General features: G+C 51.5%; 1 long non-coding RNA gene across 1 annotated transcript in view; it reads left to right on the forward strand.

Moving 5' to 3' along the window:
• The first annotated feature begins 6,185 nt into the window (after positions 1–6,185).
• LOC115947761 overlaps positions 6,186–7,908 on the forward strand; it is a 3,801-nt gene continuing 2,078 nt past the window's right edge. Inside the window, exon 1 of the long non-coding RNA XR_004081614.1 lies at positions 6,186–6,649. This is a non-coding gene — a long non-coding RNA (uncharacterized LOC115947761). The remainder of the gene's footprint in view (positions 6,650–7,908) is intronic.

Here is a 7,908-nt window from a genome sequence, read left to right on the forward strand (position 1 = left end):
TTCAGCAGAGCAAGCAGCAGGGCAGTTCTGCTCTTGGTCTCCTCCTTCTCCTCCAAAGTTGCACACACGGCTCAAACAGGAGAGATAAATATAAACTCCACTCAGATATCCATAGAAACAGAGCTGGAGATGGAAGACCCCATGCAGATAAAAACCTTTCTCCTTCCCACACGCTGCTATTCCCAGTATTATTCCAGAGCATTTTATAAAACCAGTAGAGCTGGGCAGGGAACAACACAAATGACCAATAAGGTGTTAGCAGGAAAATCCCGGAACGGGGGAAACACTTTTTCTGCTGAATAATTCATCTGTTATAAAAAAACCCCATCAGAACCGTGTTTAAGAAGGGGTGAGGCTGCACCTGGAATAGCGGGGCCCGCCAGCACGCACGTGCACAGGGTGGAGAGGGATGCAGCAAGGAAGAGGTGTAAGTCCTGTCGCTTAATTATTGTTTCCTCTCCACGCCCTGCAAAGTGCTGAGATGCGGATTTGATGCGCTGAAAAGCGTCTGGCATCTTGTCATGTACCAGCCCATCTCCAGCATCCAACAGCTGGAGAACAAACCTCCCCACGCACCCCCAGGTGTATTCCTGCACCTACAACATCACTCCCTGTTTATCCACGGATCGGTCCCGGTGATAACGTGTTTGTTCAGACAACTCTGACGGCTGCTGGGGAAGAAACCGAGTTGGTACCAAAGGGAACCAGCCGCTGCTCAGGGCTGCGTGTGCAGCTCCTCCTCCCCACCGGCTCCAGATTGAGTTGTTTGTCTCATTACATCCCTGCACACACATCCGCACCCACACACCGACACATATATAATCCCGTGCGTATAGCCAGGAGAAAACCTTATATAGTATTATAAACATCGTGCTATTTTTTGAATTAAAGCTCAAAACCGTTCATTGGAGATGACACACGCAACACGTTCAAGCCCAAGAATAGGTTTGGAAGCAACTCGGGAAAATATCAATATTCTCAGCGTTTCCTTACATCCCAAAACCAATCCAGCATAATTTCTGCTATCAATAATGCATGTTTACAGGGAGAAGACATTCAAGGAGGCCCATGGCTCCAGCCCATCCTCCCTTTAGGGGTGATGTTTCTGCACTTCCCTGGACTGGGAGAAAGATTTATTTCACCTATCCTTATGGCAAGGAAGCTGTTTGCAGAATCAACCCCCCTGGGAGTTTTTTGGGTGAAGAATAGAGCCTTTTCTCTGCCTGCTCAGTGCCTGGAGGTGCTCGGTGGTGTGAGGTGTGGTGTGCCAAGAGAAGCTTAGGCAGTCCCCGGGCTCGTGCTGGCTGCCGAGCTCCCACATGTCGTGGCCATGTGGAGCCTAGAAATAAGCTGAGGTTTGGGTGGCAAGGAGGGGTTTGCAGTGTGCCAAGGTGGGGGATAAAGCGGGGAGTGGGTGGCAAAGCAAATCTCCCTTGTAGTCACACAGGAGAGAGCAGAGAGCTGGAGAAATTGTGAATTCATTTGGAAAAGTAATGGCTGAGCACCCTCAGCATCTCCCTGGCTTGTCTCCCCATCGGCTGCACCCTGTGTGAGGCAGTGGGAGCTTGGCACATCCTGGGGGGCTTTTTTAGGACTGACCATGGGGTGGAGGAGGAGGAGAGGCCACGGGTAGGTGAGCTGGCTGCTCACCCACACAAAGGGGCCCGGACCAGCAGTGCCCAGCATGCCCTGACCCCATGTGGGGCAGTCACGAGGGCACAGATATATTGTGGCCAGCTCAAAAAGATGGTTCAAGACAGAGCTGGAGCAATTTAAAACCAATTAATAACTGTAAACTGTCCTGGCCGCTGCTGTTCATTAGGCAACCACACAGAAACTTTATTTTAGAGTTGCAAGTCCTCTTTTTTTTTTTTTTTCCAGAGAGAAACTTTTTAAATATGTAATTGGCTCTGGGAACCAGGACCCAAAGGGGTTGCAAAAGCAAGGGAAGCAATTGCCTTAATCAGTCCAAGATCTCTGATTTATTTATGTATTTATTTCTATTTCAAAGCAGTGCTGCTCATCATATCAGAGCCTTTAGAAGCACAATTATTCTCTCGACAGAAGAGCTAACCTAGGCTGCGATTATTTGCCTTTCTGAAAGGCAGCGGTTCCCCGTCAGCCGTCCTTCCCACGAACGCAGTCCCGCTCCCGCATCTCTCCGAGCGATTTTAGCATCTGAGAAACATTCCCCCCAGCCTTCCCAGAGCCACAGCCTGCCTGAACACCCAGCCTTTCTGCCGAGCTTCCCAGCTTCAAAGAGTGGGGCGCGCGTTCACTAAATAATGATTCTTTATTCCTGTTCTTTGGCTGCCTTTCAATCGGTGGTCAGGAAACGTGCTCACATCTTTATGGCTTGTAAAAGACACTCGAGGTCACAGGTGGAGGGAGCTGGGCAGACCCAGCCCCAGGTGGGTTTTGGAACATGGGGGTTTGCTTGTGTTTCACCCCTGAGAAAAGCTTTATTTCCAGGCTGTGCCTGGAGCTGGGATCGGGGTGGAATTCAGAGGCGATGCTCTGCTGGCCTGCAGAGACAGAGGGTGTTCCAGCAGCGGAAGGGAACAAGTGGAAAGACAGGAAAAGAGGGAGCTGTCCTTTGAAAAGAAACCTTCTGAAAGCTGCAGCAGGATGCCCAGGGTTGGGGCAATGTCCCAAGCCCTGGCTGCCCACCCTGGGAGCAGCCATCCACAGGGTGAGTGGGCAGGTCAGCGCTTGGGATGGGCAGGCTGGTTCCTGCGAGGTCAAGGGGGCCACTGGGGTGGATCCACTCCATTCCCTCCACCAGCGGCAAATTTTGCCCCACAAAGAGACAAATCCCTTTTCAGTGAGAGCCCTGCAGGGATCCCCATCTCGGGGGGCTCAGCTGCCCCATCCCTGGAAGGTTCCCACAGCGAGAAGCGATACAACACTGCGTCCCCAAGCCACCACGGGGCTCCTCCGCAGCAGCACGAGCCATCCGTGGGCTCGGGAGAAATCCTCGCGTGTTGTTTCCCCCCCATCCCCGTCCCTGCAATGCATATTTTGCGAAGGTTTAATTGGCAGCAATTATTAACTAGCACAGACCCTGGAAACCTGCCAGTCAGGAAAATAATGAACCATTTTAATACACATTCAGCCCGTAAACAAATGTGGCTGCCAGAGCCATTGCGGCCGCCTGGCACTGGGAGAGGCAGCACAGAAGATCAGCAGGGAGACCCAGGGCAGCCCCACTGTCCTTCTGGCACTGGGCGAGTGTCTGTGTCCCCAAGGCCACCCCGTGCCCCTGTGGGAAAGGCCTCACTTTTCCCTGGGGTCTCTCCACAGGACCCCAACAGTGCCCTGAAACAGCAGCATCAGTAATGGAATGGAGCCAATCCCATGTAGATTTAAGGTGTAGATTTGGGCTTTGGGATGGTTTTGGTGGGTAGAACTGTCTGTGCATTGGGAAGTGGGCACAGGAGAGCGCCGACACTGAATCCTGCAGCGCATCCTTGCTCCCTGCCTTGCCCTGCATCCCTCCCTTGCTCCCACGAGCCCAGCTGGGGTCCTGGCCCTCCACCCCGACTCGCAGAGTCACGGGCACGGGGGACAAACCCGCTGTCCCCTGGCAGATCCCTCAGATCCCTCCTTTATCTGCCGGCAGGCTCCCCCCAGACAGGCTTCCAGGGCACTCAGGCAGTGGGCAAACAGCCTCTCTGCCCGCTGCAGGCAGGAGAATGGGATGCTGTGTCCCTACAACATCCCTGGGGCACTGGCATCCTCCAGCACCCCTGGGCACTCCCCTGGCATCCAGCTCAAAAAGGCAGGACCCCCCTGCTAAAAAAAAAAAAATGGGACACAGGCTTGAAATTTTTCATTCAGGGAAATATTTCTGCAAAGGAGCTGCTTTAGGTTTATTCTACAAGGGATACATTTTTCTGTGTTATTTTTTAATTTTCTCTCTCTCTTTCTCTCTCTCTTTTTTTTTTTTAATATTAAAATGGGCTGATGGTTCTTTTAACTTTCAGTAATTTGCGGAAATTAAAAAAAAAAAAAAAAAGGAAATAATTTGCAACGCGACCCAGATTTAAATGGCACTCTGAAATGGATGTCGCCTGGCTTTGTTTTTTTTGCCTTTTTTTTTTTTTATGAACTCACTCCCAGAATGGTGAAAAATCTCTCAAATCTAGATCATGAAAGTGTAATGAATTGTTTTCCTGATTTTTTTAAAATGATCCTGACAAATAATTATTCTGTATCTGAAAGGAGATTAAAATAATCTTCGTTTTACACGTAGCTCACACAGGCATATTTTACCATTGGAAAATAAAGTAAAATAGTATAAACCAGAGAGACTTAAAATATATAAATTAGTAAAAAGGTGGAATCAGCTCTTCCCTCAGGTTCATGTGTGTAAAAAGGCATTTTTATATCTTGCCTGAGCTAAGACTATTGCTGCCTGCTTTCAGAAGTGGTTTCTTCCCTTGAATTAAGTACCAAGGTAGTAAAGATACAGTATTTATAAGCCAAAAAATAAAGCAGGCACAATTTATTAAACAGCTACAATGTGACAATAAATAATTTTAATGTCAATCAAAATCGGATTATTGTCACTGAAATTTGGATTGAAAAGATAAAAGCCTGAAAGGAAGAATTGAAATCCAACACTGGAGACGATTCCAATATCTTTGTTCCTTGCAATAAATATTTTGGGTGAGAGTTTAAACCAGCTCATTCTTAATTTGGGGGGAAAAAGGTTGACTGTGGTAGACTTTTAAGAAATATACTAAGAAAATATATTCGTGTTTGGGATTGGTGAGAAGAGCTTTTTTTTTTTTGTGAGAAATAAAACAATCTTATTTTATTGTATTTAAAAAAAAATTGCTTGGGTTTTAATTTTCTTTTCAGTGTCAGGCAGTGGCAGGAGAGGGATGCTTTTCTTGAGCCAGTGAATATTCTCCCTTCTTCCTCTTATTTTGGAAAACCCAAACTCAGCATCTCTTGAATTAAAATCGGGCATAGCCACCCATGATTTGGGATGGGCATTTTTTGGTGCAGCCTCACTCCAAAGGCCCAGGGAGCCTTGGCTGCCGTGGCGTGCTCTGCCCCCATCAGCCCCGGCCCCAACTCCCTGCCTGCCCTGCTGGGCCTTGGGGGCAAGGGCCCCCTTCCAAAACCCTCTCTGCAACATTCCCCTTTGCTCCCAGGGATATTCACAGGGGTAGTATGTGCATCCAGGGTGAAAAAAAGCCCTTTCTCAGGGTGGTAAAAACGGCAGTAATTCTCCTAGTGGGGAGCAGGGCATGTGGGAGAGCGGAGGCCAAAGACAGAGCTCTGGGAGACACATCCTCGTCACCTATTTTTTAACCCCAAAACGAGGATGATGAGGATGGGGTGCAGGCAGGGCTTCTGGCCTCTGCTGGATTCCCCTGAGGGGCTGAGACCCTCTGGGCAGGAGAAGGGTCCCTTCCTGACAGCATTGCCCAGCTGCCCGCCTTGGCACCGAGTTCAAACCGTGCCTGAAGCGGCAAACATTCAACTGGAGTGGCCGAGGCAGGAACACTCCGTGTGTCTCTAGGGCAACGTGCTCATTCTGCATCCCAATAATGCCCAATCCCTCCTTGAGACAAAGCTCCCAATTGTTTTTACAGAGATTTAGGTGCATGGTATAAATAAATACGCATATTCATATATATTTAAAGGTGGGCATGTGCACTCCAAATTAATATCCAATATTGGTGCAAAGGCAGGGTGTCAGAACACACAGGGATGGAGGTGTGGGCTAGGAGTGGGATGTCTAAGTTTGTCCCCAGAGCAGTTGATGGATGGACAAGGAGGGGGCCGGGTGGTTTTAATCAGCATGTGTGTGTGTGTGACAATAGTTGGGTGAAGAAGGGGACCTGACACCGGCATCCTTGATTTGTTATAAATCACACACATAAAAATTGGGGGGGGGTGGAAATTAAATCTTGGGGATCACAGTGCTTTTAGTGCCAACTCAATCCCCAAGCTGGAACAAAGCTTTGCCAGCCCTGAAATAAATGATGCTTCACCTAATGGCTCTTATCCCTTCCCCACTGCCTCCGACCAGGCAGCTTTGGGGTTTTAATGATGCCGACGTGATGAGAAGAAACGTCTGGGCCTGGTGCTGATTTTTACCAGCAAAGGTAGCCCTGCCAGGTGGGGTGGCGGCCCTGGGGGACTCGTTGTGGGGAGGGGAGGCTCGTCCCTATGTCCCCAGGTCCCCGCTCGGCCGTGGCTCCGCTGATGCTCCGCAGCCGCCGGGCTCCTCTCTCTGCTCAATTGCACAGCGCGCAAATGGAATCGCTCTCCTCGCTGTGTTTGTGGCCATGGGAGTGGAAGAATTACATTGGGCTGAAAATAGTATTTACTTTTACTGATTGAAAAATAGATGTTAGGAAAAAAAAATAAAAAAAAAAAGCAAAAGCAGGAATTGAAACTATAATTACAACAAACCATATGTAAACTCCCAGGTAAACACTGATTATACTGTGTCATTTCAGCCAGACTTTATTAGCGAGGGAAGAACAGAATCTTCTTTCTCTCTCCGCCCGCGGTGGATGCAGCACGCAGGATCCCACTGCCTGCCATTTGCAGAACACTTCTCACCCGAAAAAATCTCAGGTTCGTGGCCTGATCCTGCCTAGCTCTCATCAGCTGTGTTCCCTAGGTGAGCAGTGCTATTCCCCTTGTGTGGCTGCAGACTGGGGCTCCCAGGGTGCTGCTCTGGGTGCAGGTCTGAGCTGCCCCCTGGCACATCCTCTTCTTTGGGGATACCCAGGGAAGGGACTGGAGTGTGCCAGGGGAAGAGAAACTCAGGGCGTGGGATCCAGCCTGCTCACTCCTACAGCGTGTTGGGATGGGCTGGGCTGGGGATGCCCCAGCTGCAGAATCCCCCTTCTCTCAGGCAGTTCACAGGCCCAGCTGCAGGAGGACAGGGCTGGCCAGATCCATCCTTGGAGGAAAGCTGGAGGAGATGAGTGGCTGTAGCCTTGCCAGGCCCTTTGCTTGCTCCCTGCAATGGAGCCAGACCCCCTTTGTCGGGGAGCCGCATCCCCAGAGCCCAACACCCCAAATGCAGGAGAGGAGCATGGTTGGAGTATTGTTCCTGGGCATCTGTGTTACACAGCATCCCCCTCACTCACTGCCGCGGCACAGGGTCCCCCAGGGCCTCCAAAATCTCTCCTCCCTGCCAGGTCTGGTGGAGACAGAGCAGTGCCATCATGACATGTCAGTGTCCAGTGTGTCACTCTCAGGACACCTCAGAGCAGTTGCAGCACCCCTCCCCTGCCCTGAAGTGCCAGGGTCACCCGGCAGCACTGTCCCTTTCGGGTGAATATTTGGGGAGCTCTTGCCGCAGTTTCCTTGCGGGGTGGATGAGGAGAGACGGGAACGGAGGGGAAGAAGGAAACCACGAGTAGCGTGAGGAACGCCAGGTATCCTCCTTACACAACGGGGCCGAGGGCTCGGCGGCCTTACAGCTTTGCCATAGTGGCACCCTGTGGCAGAACGCATTACTACAGCTGGCAGCCAAACCGGAGGGGACACGGCCCGGGGGCCTCGCCCTGGGGGCTCGCACCCCGTGCGGACACACACGCACGGATGGGATGCAGGGGGATGAACGGCCGGGGATGCCCTCCACCGTGACATCCCATCCCCCGTGGCGGGTTCCACCCATCTCCACGGGGTCAGCCGGGATGCTCATCCAGCCCAGACATCCCCTGGGATGGGGCTGGAGCCCGGGCAGGCTCGCTGGCCATTGCACGCCGCTGGCCTGGGGCTTTCTGGCGGCACCCGAGGGGCCGGGCTGTGCGGTGATGGGGAGCGGGGTGTGTGCCTGTGTTGGTTTTCTCCTCCCGGAGCAGACCCCGAGTGACGGAGCGAGCTCTTTGTCTGCCTTCGCCTGCCTGTCACGGCTCCCCGCGCGTT

This window comes from Geospiza fortis, unplaced genomic scaffold (genome assembly GCF_000277835.1).
Source record: "Geospiza fortis unplaced genomic scaffold, GeoFor_1.0 scaffold171, whole genome shotgun sequence".
In the NCBI taxonomy this organism is placed as follows: Eukaryota; Metazoa; Chordata; class Aves; order Passeriformes; family Thraupidae; genus Geospiza; species Geospiza fortis.